Genomic DNA, 17,599 nt, shown 5'->3' with positions numbered 1-17,599 from the left:
TCTCTGGGCATGGGGACTACCAGAAGTTCTGATGCGAGGGGGGAAGGAAGTGAGAGAATCGGGGCAGCTTTTACTCCGTCCGAGCTCGTCTCTTCCTTACCTCTGAGTTCGGGCAGGACACGGGTGGCTGTTCGGCGACTTCGTCGGCGCCTTCGTTATTGAGTGGGCCTGGTACTGGCGCTGCTGGCCTCTGTGTTGTCGAGCTCGATGGGTCCAGAATGTTGGTAGTCTGGTGCTTGGGTTCTGAATCAGTTCTCTGTGAGTGGGAACTCAGGCTTGGAGCGCCGAGGTGCTGACTTTGCGGGTGAGGTTCCCGACCCGCCTGCGAGCTGCGAGGCGGGGGTGATTCTTTCCCTTCGGCCTGGGGATGAGGCCTGGATGTTGGGGGGGTTCTGGGGTTGGGAGGCTTCTCCTCGGCGAGGGCGTCCACTCTGAGGGGAAGCCTTAACTGGCTTCAGAGCGGGGTGCCGAGGTGGAAGCAGTGACTGGTTCAGGGGCAGTTGGGGGAACTACTGCTGATAGTGATGTTGAGAGAGGTGGTGCAGTACTTGGTGCTGCTGGAGTTGATGTTGCTGGAATTGTTGCATTTGGGCTTGCATTGCCCGCATGCATTGCATCAAGTCGTCAAACTAGTTCTGGCGGGTCGCCAGGGGGACAACAGTTGGTTCAGTGAAGGTTGTTTCGATAGGGAGTGGAGGGGGGATGCTCATGGCAGGAAGGTTTATGGGCGCCACTGTTTGTGGCGCATTCAAGCTAGGGATCCCATCCACCGGAAGGGGGATGGTGAACTGCCCGACGCACACCACGAGGACCTGAAGTTGTTCCCCGGTGGTGTTTGTCTCCGTGCCATGTCCGGCGTTGCTGGAAGAAGCCATGAGTGTTGGAGCTTTTGGAGAAAAGAGGTTATGAGAGTTTAGAGGGAGGCTTTTAGAAGCGTTCCCACAGACGGCGCCAATTGATGGTGCGCAATCCAGCTGGTCCTAGCTGTCAACGTTTTTGCCTCTGGGCGGAGATACGGGGAGCCTGAAACGGAGAAGATGAGGAAGCTCCGGGGGGAACCCGGTATGAATGCTCCGAAGCTCAAGTTAGAATTCTCTCAAAGTTAAGATAAAACCAGATGGCGCAAAGTTCACATACCTTGTTCTTGGGGGGTAGGGAGCCTTTTATAACCACTTCGTGCACTCACTCCTAAGCTTCTGTCAGGTCGGGTATGATTATCTCTGTGCTCCTGCCAGTTCGGGTGTCATCACCTCTGCTAGGGCAGAACCGCCACTGCTCTCTTTGTCGGAGCCGTCTCTGCAACTGGAGATGGCAGTGGCAGGTGGCGGTGGCAGGTGGCCGTTGAAGTGCGGCTGTCAAGCGTCAGATCCTAAGTTAGTCAGGTGCGCCACCCCTGGACACGAACTTCCTCGGTGTCTGGCATGGTACGATTGTTCAGTTTGGCGTCTTGGGGGCGAAGTGCTGGAGTGGCGAGCGAGGTGGTCTTGAGTTCGGATAGAGGTGTATCCCGAACTGCCATGGGGCAGGCCAGTTCGGGTTGTTGCCCTTTGTGTTTGTAAGGCTCGGGGCCAAAGGGAGAGCTCGGGCTCCTTGCGGGGAGTTCGGGCTCCTTGCAGGAAGTTCGGACCGCTGGTTCCTCCTTTCGACGCTCGCGCCTCGGTCGCGCTGTTGTGCAATTCGCCTTTGCCACATGTTGGGTGATTACGAGGTCGGGCCAAATCTTCCTTCATCACTAACCAATGGGGAAGATGGCTAGAAAGAGGAGTAGGAAGAGGGGAAGATGGGTAAATAGAAGAATGAGAAGAGAAGTAGCATGTAAATTGAAAGGAATAAGAAGAGGAGCAAGTAGCATGTAAACTGAGAACTATGAGGCTAGGGAAGTTGCCACCGAAGAGGCAACACACTAACCATTTATGTTCCTATTTTCGCACAAGGCTATATTTGGTTTGAAGGAAAAGGTAGGGAAAGGTAAGGAAACCTTTACAAAGCTTGTATAATTTTTCTTATCTTTCCCTTCCTTTTTCTACTTTTTCCTTCAAACCAAACACAACGTAAGTGTTATGGGAAGTTTCCCATTATGCAGAGATATTTCAAAGCTTTTCCACATAGCCTAATGAGAAGTAATCTTGGTAGAGGAAAAGAAAGAATGAGAGAGGCTCAATGGCAAGGCTAGGAAGGGGAAAGGAGAAAGGAGACAAAATTTAAGGAAAAAGCAAGAAAAGGGGGAAAGAAGGAAAGGAAGGGTGGGTGACATGCATGGACAACCTTGCTTTATATATATATAGTATAAATTTTCAATTGAAAAGCGATTAAAATTAACCAATAATTGATAGTAGCTCAGTTGGTAAGTTCTCTCATTAGTATTCAGAATGATAACAATGTCTTCATTTCCAAAAACCTCAATAACAGCAACCCCAATCTTGTTAACATCATCCATTTTAATTCTTCATCTACATAAACTCTATCCTTTATAACATCATCTCTTCCATAGCAACTATTTCCTTTGAAGTTTGAAACACTCAAAGTAGCCATTGCCTTAATAATCATGGCCTCATTATCATTAGCATCAATGAAAAAGATTCATCTCTAGTAGAAGCCATATATTTGCATGCAACAACCTCACTATCATAAAAACTTTTATCCTTAGGCATCACCACACCACCCTTATTACAGCCTTCAATCCTACACAAGTAGAATACTCACTTAGTATATGTTTGGTTCCATCTACATTTATTAAGTAAACATTTATTGGCGGTGCCACATAGGCGCCCCATCAGCAAATGCATAATTGCATCTGCATGTATCGATGTTTGCAAAAGCAAACTTTGGTTTCTATGCGCCTCTCCCGTTTCAGGAAGCTTCATTTTGGAGCTTCCTAAAACGGGTAGCCATTTATTAACATTTTGCTAATGTGGTGCCTAATGACGCCTATGTGTCATAAACGTCCTCATTAATTGTTTTTCTCAGTTTTACAGTCACACAAGTACAAAACGTTTATTCAATAAACGTAAACGGAACCAAACACCCTGTTACTCTTACAGAATATCGAGATTTCAAACTCTAAGGTATTATCCCAAGACTTCGACAATATTTACTAAAATATTCTCTTGCCCCATAGTCATTTTCTACCTCATCAATTAAAGGATATCCTAAGCCAGTGGTATTCACATACTCTCATCCCTTACAACCAATGGGCTCTCTTACAACGTGAAGACATATGCCCAACCCATGACCAACTTTGTACACTTTCAACCTCATTAGATGAATAGGACTGGATGTGAACCACCCAGCCCCAGAGGCAATCCTCCTATCCTCTACCTCCAAATCAATAACAACACCAAAATCCAATTGAACTAAGAAGCATTGCATATCACTTAGTGCTTCACTGTAACAAGAAAAAACAACAAAAAGTGAGTAAGTAACAATTATTTGGGGGTCTGAACCACTGTAATAGGAACCTTATCAATATTGGAGACAAATTCAATATTTCCAACAGTATTAGAAAGAGCTTGAATAGGGTCACCACTCAAAACCCTCTCCATGATCTCAGTACTCTAGATTAACTAAGACAACACCCCCACCTTCATTTGGAGACCTAGCCAACTTAATAGTAGGGGTGTTCAATTTCGGTTGATAAACCAAAAAACAAACTGAACCAAACCAAATAAGCTAATTCGATTATCGGTTCAGTTTGGTTTTTATTTAAAAAAAATTGGTTTTTAGTTTAGGTTTGGTTTAACTGAAATTTTCAACTAAACTAAACCAAAAATCGAATTAATGTTGTTATTTAGTTAAGTATATTAAACATTAATGTTTAATTTAATACTTTATGCTAATTAATTATTATATTTTCCAATGAACAATTAATAATAGTTAATTAAAACCTAGACTCATTATTAATTGTTTATTAGTCATTAATTGTTCATTAATCATTAATTACTTTTGAAAATGGCCAATTCGCCAATTCCCCATAGGGCTTTGGGCCTATTTTAGCTTTTAATTAATAATAGCTAATTAATTAAAACCATTAGGCTTTGGGGTCATTCTAACTTTTAATTAATAATAGTTAATAATTAATTAATTAAACCATTGGGTTTTGGGGCCATTTTAACTTTTCATTAATAACACTGGTGGCGGTCTTAACCGTGCCTTAGGCCAATTGAAACATTGCTTCCGTTTTTAGGTGGCGGTCTGAACCGCCGTCTTAGATCTATTTGGACTGCCACCTTAGGTCGGTCAACATGTTGATTCCGTTTTTAAGTGGTAGTCTGGACTGCCAGCTTAGATCTCTTTAGGTCGTCGCCTCAAAATGTTGCTTCCATTTTTAGGTGGTGGTCTGGATCGCTGGGTTAGATTTCTTTGGACCACTGATGATAATTTCTGTAGCTCCCAAGTAAGCTCATCCAACTACTAATCAATACTACTTATATGCTTATTCTTTTATTCTTTGTATGCTCCATAATCATCACCCTTTTGCCACCAATGTTAATGCCTCTATAGTTTATTCAACTTTGATTTCCCATTGGGCCTACCATCTCCAACAAAAGTAACATTTCAATCTAGTCATTCTTGGGACTATCCTTCTTTATCTCAATTCCAATCTATTCTACGGATTTCTCTTCCTTTTGATAGTCCCAACTTCCCTAACACTACATGTAACTCCCTTGCGAATATAAATCCATCTCCATCATTGTGACAAAAGATATGTGGTGCATGCTCTCTCGTTTTCTTTGCCCCCTTCACCCACCACCATAATATGTCTCATATCTCCCTCAACAACTTATGCAAAAATTCAAAGTTATGCTTTCTCCTTGCCTCCTTCCACCTCCCCTATCACCTTTCACCCCCTTACCTCCATCTCTTAGACAAAGTTGTTATCCCTCTGTCATGACCACCTTGCCAAAGAACCTCACATTTCCATCCCCTCTATGCCTTTGGTGACTATAACTAATGACTAGGTCACATTGCTCTCTTGGAATTTTGTCTTTGATTAGTCTTCATAGGTAAAGAACATATTAAAATATGCACAACTGTGGTTCCAAAAAACTCTTCACATATCTGATGAAAAGTTATGCTTCTTTAATTAAGATCTTTGGTTTCCCAAATCGCCAAACTATTTTTTAAGCTAGCAGGCAATATTTCATTATCAACTCGAAAGAGAGGTCTTACTACAATCATCCCTAAGATCAAAGAGAATAAAGTCAGGTGGCCCGATCCAGAACTCGAACCGGCCCATAGATAAATCAAGCTTATTAGCAACTTTATGGGTTGGAAAGTTCTCTAACCTATGAACATAAGAGAAGACAACATGTGATGACGGAGACAAAGTAGCTTGACAATCTGCTATAAGAGAATTAATGTGCCACAAAGGTGGTAAGGAAGGGTCCGAGAGGAGCTTGATGGGAAATAGAGCATCACCTTTGGTGGAGGCTGAGATCATAGGCCCACTGAATGGCGAAGATGAAGGCTTGAGACTCCACTTCAATCAAAATGCACTTAGATTTGATTTTGGATTTAGCCACAACATATGTACCATTTAAGTCCTTAATTAGTAAATACCACTCCCACCGTTGCACCACCATGAGAGACGGTTGCATCAACATTCATTTTGAGATGGGACTTTGGGGATCTACTCCAACTCCTTGTTGAGTCCTGAAGAGAGACCACTTTTCTATGTGATAGAAGGAAATCTTGGGTTGCAGTAATAACAACTAAGGGGTTTGGTCTCTCATTGTTGAAGATAACCTTGTTGCAATGCTTCCATATTTGCCATAAGTAAACTACACTAGCTAGTAAGGAGGCAATGGAGATTGCCACTAGAGTCTTCCTCGGTCATTATCAATCCAAGATTCAATCCAATCCTGAACAAACCATTGATTGAAGCTTTGTGCGGACGGCCAAGGGGGGAAGCAAACCAAATTGCTTTTACCATTGGGAAATAGAAGAAAAGATGGGAAGCCAATTCTGATTTATATTTGCATAACAAACAAAGTGGGTCAAAATGGTGGGATTTGTAGCTAAGAGACTCAAAGACTGGAGTGCACCATTGAGAACTCTCCAAATAAACATGGACATGCGAGGAGGGATACACGCACTCCATCTAGCTTTTAGCCAAGGGAGGGCCATTGAACCTCTACTAGATGATGTAAAGGATTCAATGCTACAAAGAAATTTGTAACTAGATTTATTTGCAAGTGTAAGCCCCATGAGGTGTAAGGTTCCACACCAATTTGTCCGGATGGTCCGTAACGAGAAGGTGAATATGGAATATTGCACTTGCAATTCCTTCATCAAATAGATCATGGACACTCTCCAGTCTCCAAGTTTGATTTCTCATATCTAACAGATCACTCACAAGGGTGGTCGGATCAAACTCTTTTAAACAAGGTTCAACGTATGGAAGACTCAGAATCCAAGGGTCATGAAGAGATAAAACATGGGTATTATCACCAATAATCTCCTCTCTACAACCGAACATGCTTTGAGAAGCTAGAATATCATCTGTCCACAAGTTCTTATTCTGCAAGTATTTTCCCCTTAACACCCGGGCCCAAAGAGAGTTTGGTTCAACTAGAAATTGCTATATCAACTTGAATATCAAAGCCTTGTTGCATTTTTGGGCTTAATGGATTCCAAGACCTTCATTAGTAGTAGGTTGAGTGAAATCTTTCCATGCCTTTAGAAATATATGTTTCTTTCCATCATCATGAAAAAACCCACCAAAAGCTTCTAACAATTCTATTAATGTCCATAAAGGTATAGAAACAAGGAGCAGATGGGCAAAATGGTTAGAGTGCTCTTTATAAGAGTGGTACAACCTACATGCAATATGGAATTTAATTTCCATAAGCTAGAGGAGTTGGATGCTAGGGGGAGACAAAGGTAGTTTCACTATGAGGGCATTCTTTTTCTAGATTTTGAGACGGGGAAAGTTGGTCAATGGAATTTTGATTTCCATTGACCAAGAACCTCATGTTCTTTTTTTAGATTTATGTAGGGATTAGGGAAAGTTTATTTTCCTGGGGTAAGTGATACCCATCTCTTATGTGGGTAAATAACTTTACCACCTTAGGGGAAAGTTGCCAACACTTTAATGGGACAAAAATACCCCTTGTAATAATGGATTTTTATGGATAAAATGGTCATTGCCTTATTTATATCGGAAATAAAAGAACATGGGTAAATGCACTTAACCGGGTTACTCTTTCCTGAAAAACACTTACTTGGGTAAGTAACTTACCGAAAAGCGAACGTAGCCTATTTGTCATGTTAACTTCCAAGCGACTAGCAATCAAAGAGTGATGACTAGAAGAAGTGATATTGCTAAATAGTATGGAGGATTTATTGAAATTTACCAACTATCTAGACCAAAAACAATACAAGTCAAGAATAATCTTTAAGCGGCCAGCTTCAAGGGGGTAGCCTTGCTAGTGAGAATGAGATTGTCGACCAACATAAGGTGGTTGAATTTAATAGGTCTTTGTGAAGGAGTCTAGAGATAGCCTTAACACAAATGGGGAGTTAAGGCGGTAAAGGACACCTTTTTCTTAAGCCACACTAGGGAGAGAGGGAAATACCAATCCACCCATTGATGAGGGTGGTAAGTATCATGGTAATTATGCATTGTTCTATGAAAAACATGATCGTAGGCCTTGGCTAGATCAACCTTAAGAAGGAAGAAACCATGTTTGGACTTTTAAGGTTTCATAATTGATAATCTCCTAAACAATGACCATGTTATATATCTACAATTTGTCTTCCCGGGGAGAAGGCATTTTGAAATATAAGATAAAGCAAGGGAGACACTCTTTCAACCTGAGCTATAATTTTGGTGATGAGTTTGTAGATCACGTTACAGAATCCTATGGTCTTGAAATCCACAGGAGTATCTGATTTATCTTGCTTGCTTTACAATAAGAACAATGTTAGTCCTATTGATGGATTTTATATTAGCCGAAATATCTCTTGCACAATTTCTGCCAATTCAAGGCCCATAACAACCCAATTTAGTTGATATAATAGAGCTGAAAATGCCTTTTGAACTAGGGGCTTTAGTTGGGCCCATACTAAATAGCATGGTTTTCAAAATCAGACCGGATCGGATGGTCGGACTGGAAAAATCGGGAACTGGATCCGTTTTTCCCCAAAACCAGAATGTTGCCAACAAACGTTGATTTGGTCAGCAAACTGTTGAGCCGAGCAATATAACCGTTCGAACCATTCAACGGTTTTGACTGCTTTTTATTTTTTTTTTTAATTTTTTTTTGTTAGAACAGACTGCCCGTTCGATTCGAATGGTGGACCCAGGAATCAGACCCCTGACCAGTTCGTTGTCTAGTTCGGTTTTAAAAACCTTGCTGGATAGTGTTGCCTTGACTTCTTCCATGGTTGGAGGCAAGGAAAGCCAATCATTCTCATCTTCTGATATAATGGGCTTGAACAATTTGGATTGTAAGCCATAAAGGTCAGGTCCACTAGTGAATAAGTTAATGAAATAATTCTTAAACCCATGCTAAATTTCTTTAGAGTTAGAAGTCCACACTTTACCAATTTTGAGTCAATGAATAAGATGATTTTGGGATAAGTAGATTGGACTTCGCCTCAGAAATCTGAAATTATAGCCCCCTCCTAGTCTATTACTAGTAGCCCCCCCTATAAACCGCATCCTACCCATGGATTTTGCGTCAATCCACGATTAGGATTCATCTCATATGTATGATGGAGCTAAGATTTCTAAGGGTCGAATGAACAGTAAAAACCCCAAAGATTTTTGCGTATCCTAATCATGGCATACGTATGGAAGTAGGCCATGTTATGGTCACCAGATTTTGGTGCCAATACAACTCTTCTTTGTAGCTCCCTTCTCAGAGCCTTTTCCTCATCTAAAGCTTGGTTTGAAGGATTGAATGAGTGGAGGTTTGACAAATGAGCTTCAATCTTCTTATGACTATAGGTGTTGCCATTATCGAGTTAGTCTAGCGAGCAAGAGCTATCACATTGGACTTGCATTTGGAAAGGGAGTCCCCATTGTTCTCTGCCCATTTCAGCAACATAACCTTGTGCTTTAGTCTAGAAGGGCTCAAACTCTGACAAACGAGTTGCATCGTTGAGAGGGACAAGTAGACAAGAGGATAGGAATGTGGTCACTGCCAATGTACGAGAGGTGCATGATGTGGGCACCTGGAAGAGAGCACTCTAGTCAAGCTCTGTCTAGTCTTTCATGGACCAAGAATTGGGTAGACCATTTATTACTCAGGTGTAAGATGACCCAGAATAACCCAAATCCAATAGTCTATAATCATGCATGAAGTCCCTAGACAAGCGAGTATGAGCCTCGGTGACCTTGTGACCTCCAACTTTATCTTCTAAAGAGTAGATAGCATTAAGGTCCCAATGAGTAACCAGGGGGTCAAGCAATTTCTGCCAAGATTCTTGATAGTGGATGATAACTTCTTAGCTTTTGGGCTCATCAGAATACAACCACCATATTTTTGGGCTTGTGGGTCCTAGCTTAAAATTGGCCCATAACAAAATTGGGGGGATTTCTTCTGCTTTGAAAACAGAATTGGAGTAACATCTATCGCCATGGTAGTTGTATTTGAAATCACTCCGACATTAACGCAAGGTACCTTCATCTTTGGCGCACTAGCTGGTGAGGAACTCTAACAGTTATCGTCCCTCTCTCGATCAATCATTGGCACCATGGTTTTCAAAACCGGATCGGACGGTCGGATTGGAAAAATTAGTAATCGTTCAGCCCTCGGGTCCAATTATACTATAAACCGGTAAATCCTTAAAACCTGTTGAAAAAGTCAGAAAAACACTGACCCGGACAGTCGAACCGCTAAACCGTTCGACCCTGGCAGCGGTTCACGGGTTATTAATTTTATTTTCCCCAGTTTAAAAAAAGGGTAAAATACAAAAACCTCCCTTCAATGTTTTGACAATCATACAAACTTCCCCTAAACTTTCACTTTACAAAAACCTCCCCTAAATTTTTAAATAATTCAACAAAAATTTCCCTTCCGTGAATGAAAAAGATAGAAAACATTAAACGGATGAATCAAAATTTCAAAATACCTATTTTACTCTTTTTACACCACATGGCCGCTCGTTCTCCTCATTTGTCGATGACACTTCGGTCATCACCATCGAAATCAGTGTCCCCTTCACTGGCCACAAGATCGACCCACCCACCCGCACTGTCGAAACCACCCCAAAGGTACTCCTTAGTTTTTTCAGAGACATGGCTGTCATGCACCGTGTGGAGATTGTTGCGGACTCGCTCTACAAGGCTAAGCTCATCCACGGTTTCTATCATCTCTACGATGGCCAAGAAGCCATCTCCATTGGCATGGAATCTGCCATCACGAAGCCATCACGAAGAAGGATTGCACCATCATCGCTTACCGAGGATCACTGTATTTTCCTCGATCGAGGCGGGACCCTTCTCGAGTCCTTTGCGAACTGATGGGTCGTCAAGCTGGTTGCTCTAAGGGAAAGGGAGAATCCATGCATTTCTACAAGGACTCTAGCTTTTATGGTGTGCATGGAGTTGTTGGTGCAGAAGTACTCCAAAGATAATACTATCACGTTCTCTATGTACGATGATGGTGCAGCCAATCAAGTCCAGTTGTTTGAAGCACTCCATATGGTAGCTCTTTTGGATCTGCCCGCAATTTTGGTCTGTGAGAACAACCACTGTAAGTGAATGAGATAAAGAAGTAATACAATTTTACCTTGGTTGAAAGTTGAAACTTTTCTTTCATTGGTGGTTCTTATGCCGACGGCGGTTACTGACCTCCTCCCTTTGAGAATACACAACATCATCAATACGAAGATCATTGTCAAACGAAGCCTGCAGTTCATGCTGACAAACTGGGCAAGAATTGTGAATTTGCAACCAGGGAACAATGCAGTCACAATGGTAAACATGCTTACACGACATCTCCCTAACTTCCTCACTAATCTTAAACTCCTCCTTACAAACTAGACAATGCGAATCATCTTTCAAATGGGTCTATGTGATTTTCACTTTCAGCATGGCATCCATGGCTAAAGTAGGTGCTGGAGGCGAACTTGATCGGTCATTCTAGGTCAATTCCTCAATCAGCTCATTCAGCCCTGGCCCGACAAAGTAATCTCTAGGGTCAACAGTCTGTGGCAACAGATTTTTTGGTGGGGACATGGTTTCGGTCGGATGAGGACAGTTAGTGGGTTAGACTATATCAAATGTCTGGGCTGGTCTTGAAGTTCAGCCTTCAGTTCCAAGCGAAATCTCCCGTCGAAATCATAAACAAGCTGACAAATTGGGGGGGGGGGGGGGGGTCAAGCATGAGAGACAAGGCTTCCGATAACCGGGCCTTAGGAGAGGAATCGAGACCAGTGAGGTCAAGAACAAACCTGGGCCTAACCACGTCAAGCTCATGGAGGAATTGGCCGAAATGTCAGGGGCAGAAAATCTTTTTTTTTTTCTGGGTTTATGGGTTTGTGTTTGTTTGTGGAGAGAACACAATGAAGAGAGATTAATAGAGACAAGGCATACGTGTATAAAGATCCGAAAGGAAGAGAGAAAGGAATGGCTTTTGGAGTTGCAGAAAGCGATTCTTTATTCCTCACCGATCTGCCTTGCTGTTTGACCCTCCATCTTCGATCTCCTCTAACTAAAGGAAAGGATGAGTGAAGAACGATGCAAAGCCTTCTGAAAGCCCTTCTGTCGACGTATGAGAGAGGAAAAGATGCAAACTAATTTGGAAAGGGTTAAAATAGGTATTCTGAAAATTTGATTCACCAATTTAACATTTTCGGTCTTTGTCATTGACGAGGGAGGTTTTAGTCAAATTCATTAAAAATCTAGGAGAGGTTTTTGCTAAAGTGAAACTTCAAGGGATAATTTTATGATTATCAGAAATCCTAGGGAGGTTTTCGTAAAACAAAAATAAAATGACCCCCATATACCCGATCCCAACTCTTACGAATGTTTAGTGTTAAAACGACCCCCATTTTCGTTCTAACCCTTTCCTCCTCTCAGCCCTTAACACCCAACTGACCACCTGCGGCGGCCACGACCTACGGCGACCGGCGACCGGCGACGGCGGTGAACTTAATCTACGGAGGCCAGCGTAGACTTTGCAGCAGGTCCAGTAGTAACCTCTAAGGTCTTAGTCTACTCTATTTATCAACGACTTGCAGCGGCGGCCGGCGATTTTGCAGCGGCGGGCGGGGTTTCTAACATGCTGCGGCAGTAACAGTTGCAGCGGCACTTGGAGCTCGGAAGCGGAAGTAATAGTTGCAGCGGCAATCACCTGCGACCAAGCCCGAGCCCACCGGCGGCGATTTTTGTGAGTTTAACACCGTCACACCACCATTACCGGCAGTGAAATCGTGAAGGACCTGAAGGTATAAAATGCTTACTTAGTTGAATTTTTTGTGAGTTTAATTGATTCTTTGAATTTTTTTGCTTAATTCGTTGTTTAATTAATCTTGCTTAGTTTTTATTTTTTTTATTTTTTTGAATTCTTTGCTTAATTAGTTACAAAGGCTTTGTCAAAGAATGATGATGGTGATGTCAAAGAATGATAAAATCCCTTTTTTTTGGATTTTCTTTTTGTATTTTCTGCAAACATATGACTGAACACATATCACTAAAACATTCTATTTTCTTTTTTCATGTTTTTTTTCTGTATTTTTCTGTATTTGTTTGCAATTTTCTGTGTTTTTTTTTCTATTTTTTAACAATTTTCTGTGTTTTTCTGTAGTTGTTTGGATTTTTTTTTGTGTTTTTTTCTGTATTTCTTAGATTTTGATTTGTGCTTTTTTGTATTTTCTATGTGTTATGTACTTTATTACTTTGTATTTAGATAGTTTTATTTTTCTGTATTTTTTGTGTTTTTTTCTGTATTTTAGAATTTTTCTGTATATTTTTTTTAATTTTTTTGTGTTTTTTTTTGTATTTTCTATCTGTTCTGTATTTTATTATTTTTATATTTAGATAGTTTTATTTTCTGTATTTTTTATGTATTTTATTTAATTTTATGTTATTTTTATGTATTGTATTTAGATAGTTTTGTTTGATAAGATCATTTTCAAATAATCGTGGGCTTTTGCCACATTAAGTGTTTAGATCAAAATGTGATAGACACAAACCCTATAAGAGTCCTTGTGCTAGTCGGTAATGGAATTAGGATTTTTCAATTTCCAGGATGGCAGAGCATTTCCTTAAGGCTTGCAACTTTGATCTGTTTGTCTATCAACACTCTGATAATCATACAGGCCTTCCAATCCATTGGGTCCATAATGTCCTCTTCACCGGCTTGCAGTAGAGTTTGATCCTTAGATGGAAGTAAAATAGAGAACCTACAAAAGATCTCTTCTTCCATTGTGTGTGAGAGAGAGAGATAGAGAGATAGACATGCTTAGAAAGCATTTTATGTCAAACATTTCAAACTCTAAAAGGTATTAGCATGCATCGGGGTTGGTGCCTTGGTGGGAGTTGAGTCCGTGTTAGTGCACCTAGACGCATGAACCCACCAATCACATTCGACCACGTTGTCTAGGGGAACGAAGCATAATGCTAACGGTGTTAACATGGGTTTGGTGGTTCAACCAGACTATTAGAAGAAAGCTAACGTATATGACACACATACTTAATATTTATCTCATGTATTTGTGTTGATCCCAAACTCTGTATTGTGTGATAAGCTTTGCATATAGTGATAAGCTCGGCACATTACCTATTGTTTTAGATGTTTGTTGTAACTACAACATTCTTTCTACTATAAATACTTGCTGGTCGTATGGCTGATAATCCATCAAACCAGATTTCAACCACGTTTGTGTTTGCTTTCTTTAACTTGGTATCAGAGACATTTATACTCATGGCTTCTGTCAACCACTCTGCCTCAATCCCTGTGTCCCAGACCTCCACTCAACATTCTTCCTTAACAGGGAACTCTAACATAGATCGACAGCCTATGGGCCATTCGGCCCATCTCCTCTACACTCCTCCTCAAGCTGAGCATAGATGTTAATCATGCCTAGCTTGCCAGTGTCATGTTGAAGCCTTGCCTTGGAAATACCCTTGGTGAGGAAATCCGCCAATTGTCCTTAAGAAGTAATGAATGGAAGACACACTTCACCTGAAGAGACTCTTTCTCGAATAAAGTGTCTATCAACCTTAATATGTTTGGTTCTATCATGTTGTACTGGGTTGTGAGCAATGTTGATGGCAGCCTGATTATCACAGTACAACATCATGGGTTTGTCATGATCAATCCCAAGTTCTTCCATTAAGGACCTTAGCCACAACAATTCAGAGACTCCATGTGCCATGGCTCTATACTCTGCTTCTACGGAGGATCGGGCCACAATTGATTGTTTCTTACTCCAAGAGACAGCATTACCAGCCACCAGACTGTAATACCCTGAAGTAGATCTTCTATCATCAATATTTCCAGCCCAATTAGCATCAGTATAGGCTTCAAGTTTCAGATGACCATGTTTGGTAAATAGAATTCCTTTTCCTGTAGAGCCTTTTAGATAGTACAAAATTCGTTATGCTGCTGCCATATGAGTATCTCTAGGAGCATGCATGAATTGGCTAATATAACTGACAGCATACACAATATCTGGCTGAGTCATGCATAGGTACAGGAGCTTCCCAAGAAGTCTCTAAAAGACCCCTTTGTCTTCCAACAATGTTCCATCCGAAGCTGAAAGTTTGTGACTCATATCAATGGGAGTTGTAGCTGGTCTAGCACCCATTTTTCCAGTTTCAGACAACAAATCAAGGACATATTTGCTCTGGGAAATAAGAATCCCATCCTTGGATCTAGCAACTTCTATCCCAAGGAAGTATCTCAGCTCCCCCAGATCCTTAATCTCAAATTCTGTACGGAGGAAAGACTTAAGGGCCCGAATGCCTGAGGCATCATCACCAGTCACTATAATGTCATCAACATACACAATGAGATACACTGTTAGAGATCCACTTTTCTTCACAAAGAGAGTATGATCTGACTATGTGTGAACATAGCCGAATTTAACAAGTGCAGCTCTAAATTTCTCAAACCAGGCTCTAGGAGACTGTTTGAGGGTATAAAATGATTTCTTCAATTTGCATACCTTTCCTTGCATCCATACATTCCTGGAGGGAGACACATGTAGACCTCCTCATGTAAGTCACCATTCAGAAATGCATTCTTTACATCCAACTGATAAAGAGGCCAATCAAAGTGAGCTGCCAGAGATAAGAGAACCCTCACAGATGTCATATTGACAACAGGGGCAAAGGTCTCCAGGTAGTCAATCCCATATGTCTGTGTGTAGCCTTTTGCAACAAGTCTGGTCTTGTACCTCTCAATAGTCCCATCAGCCCTGTATTTAATGGTAAAAACCCACTTGCACCCAACTGGATTCTTACCTTCAGGCAAATCCACCACCTCCCAAGTATCATTTTTGTGTAGAGCATCCATTTCAGACTTCATGGCATATCTCCATTCTGGAATCCCAAGAGCTTCTGACACAAACCTAGGAATGGGGTTAGAAGCAACTGAAGAGAGGTAGGCAAAGTATGAAGGAGAAAGTAGATCATAAGAAAGGTGTTTGGAAATGCAATGTGCAGTGCACTTCCGCTTTCCTTTCCTAACAACAATGGGAACATCAAGATCTGGGAAAGATGGTTCCAAAGAGGCTGAAGCAGTACCTGTTATATCATCTGTGATTGGGAATGTATGAGCCTCATCTGTTGTAAGGGAAACAATTTGTTCATTCCTGAATCTTTGCCTTTGATACACTTTGGGATTATGGGTAGGACAAGGAGGTAAAGAAATAGGGGCACTAGGGCAAGAGGAATTAAGTGGCTGATCCTCCTTTGATTTATTTGGTGAGGATACAGGCTTGTCAAGTGACTCAACTGGGACAGGAAGAGGAAGAGCAAATACTTGTGACAGACTCTCCCCCTGTTGACAATGTCCTTCCTGAGAGGAACCATAAAAAGGAGAAATCTCATCAAAGGTAACATCCATAGAGACATGTCGAGTGCCAGTCTTTGGATCAAAACAACAATAACCCTTTTGTGTGGGGGAGTAACCAAGAAAGATGCATTTGTGGGCTTTTGGTTCAAACTTATGTCTCTGGGCACTTGGAATGTGAACATAACAGGTACAGCCAAACACACGAAGAGGAATCGGGAAGAGATCCTTGTCTGGATGAAGAAGACTGAAGGGGGATTTAAACCCTAAAACCCTGGATGGCATACGGTTTATGAGATATGTAGTAGTAAGAACAGCATCACCCCAAAATCTTGTGGGAACATGTGAGGCAAACAAAAGGCTCCTTGCAACTTCAACAATATGTCTATTTTTCCTTTCAGCAATTCCATTTTGTTCAGGGGTTCTAACACAGGAGCTTTGATAAATAACCCCCATGACAGAGAGTTACAAGGATAAACTCTTCTCAAAATACTCTTTTGCATTGTCAGATCTGAAAACCTTAATTCTGGTATCAAATTGAGTTAAAACAAGCTCATGAAATTGCCTCACAAGTCTTGGGACTTCATCATGGGATTTCATTAGGTATATCCAAGTGAATCTATAAAAATCATCAATAAACATGTTGAAATATCTGTAGTCCCCCATAGAAGATAAGTGGTAAGGCCCCCACACATCAAAGTGCACAATATGAAAAGGGAAAGAAGATCTTTTATTGCTCACAGGGTAATTGTTTCTACAATGCTTTGACAACTGACATGACTCACAATTGAGACTGGACACATTGACTCCTTTAAACAATTTGGGAAGTAAATGACTTAAAGCAGAAAAAGGTAAATGACCCAACCGACAATGACTCAACATAATTCGACTGACAGATTCTGAAGAAGTAGAACCAAAGGCAACATTCTTGGGATGATCAAAGCATTGGCCAAGAGTATCGAGCAAGTATATTCCATTCGCTTCATGGTCACTCCCAATCACCTTCCGAGACTCTAGGTCCTGAAAGACACAGTGAGAAGGGAGAAATGTTACACAACAATTCAATGACTTGGTCAAGCTACTTACAGATAATAAATTGGTATTTAATTTAGGTACATGAAGAGTGGAAGATAAGAGTAAGGAGTCTGTAGCCTTGACAGTTCCCTTGCTACAAATAGAGGCAAGAGAACCAAACAGAGTGGAAATGTTGGTCATGTGATCAGAAGCACCTGAGTCTATGATCCAAGGGGTCTTAGGATTACCTGAGGTGGATGCATGGTTAGCAGAAGCTCTTATACCTGAGTGAGCAAATGCGGTGGTGGCTGAATTTTCAGAAGGGTTAGATGATGAAGTTACACCTTCAAGATGGCTGATCATCTTTCCAAACTTCTTATACTCAGTTTTCATGACTGCCAACTGTGCATAGGCAGACTCAACTTCTGTATCTGTACCCATGGCTGCATTTGCACTCCCTGTCTTTCTACCATCATTTTTCTTCTGGAACCGAACAGGGACAAGACTGGGATGCAATTTGCAGCACTTGTTCTTGGTGTGTTTCGGCTTCTTGCAATATTCACAGACCACCTCCTTCTTTCCTGTGCCACTGGGAGCCCCTATAACCCCTTTGG

The 17,599-nt window shown here is 41.4% G+C and overlaps 1 protein-coding gene and 2 pseudogenes across 5 annotated transcripts in view; 2 read left to right on the top strand and 1 right to left on the bottom strand.

Moving 5' to 3' along the window:
* Positions 1 to 10,054: 10,054 nt before the first annotated feature.
* Positions 10,055 to 10,746, top strand: LOC148791642 (pyruvate dehydrogenase E1 component subunit alpha, mitochondrial pseudogene; annotated as a pseudogene).
* Positions 10,747 to 10,765: 19 nt separating this feature from the next.
* Positions 10,766 to 12,003, bottom strand: LOC148791641 (uncharacterized; annotated as a pseudogene).
* Positions 11,979 to 17,599, top strand: part of LOC104596828 (binding protein) — a 51,812-nt gene continuing 46,191 nt past the window's right edge. For 2 of the 5 annotated variants that reach the window (XR_735107.3, XM_010258142.3), the window contains exon 1: positions 11,979 to 12,399. The gene's annotated coding sequence lies outside the window, so the exon portion shown is untranslated. The remainder of the gene's footprint in view (positions 12,400 to 17,599) is intronic. The other 3 variants (XM_019197692.2, XM_019197691.2, XM_088887922.1) reach the window with 2 other exon arrangements.

Source organism: Nelumbo nucifera, chromosome 5 (assembly GCF_055504915.1).
Source record: "Nelumbo nucifera cultivar China Antique chromosome 5, China Antique-T2T, whole genome shotgun sequence".
In the NCBI taxonomy this organism is placed as follows: domain Eukaryota; kingdom Viridiplantae; phylum Streptophyta; class Magnoliopsida; order Proteales; family Nelumbonaceae; genus Nelumbo; species Nelumbo nucifera.
Note: the sequence above shows the minus strand (reverse complement) of the source record. Positions and strands in the feature narration are given on the sequence as shown.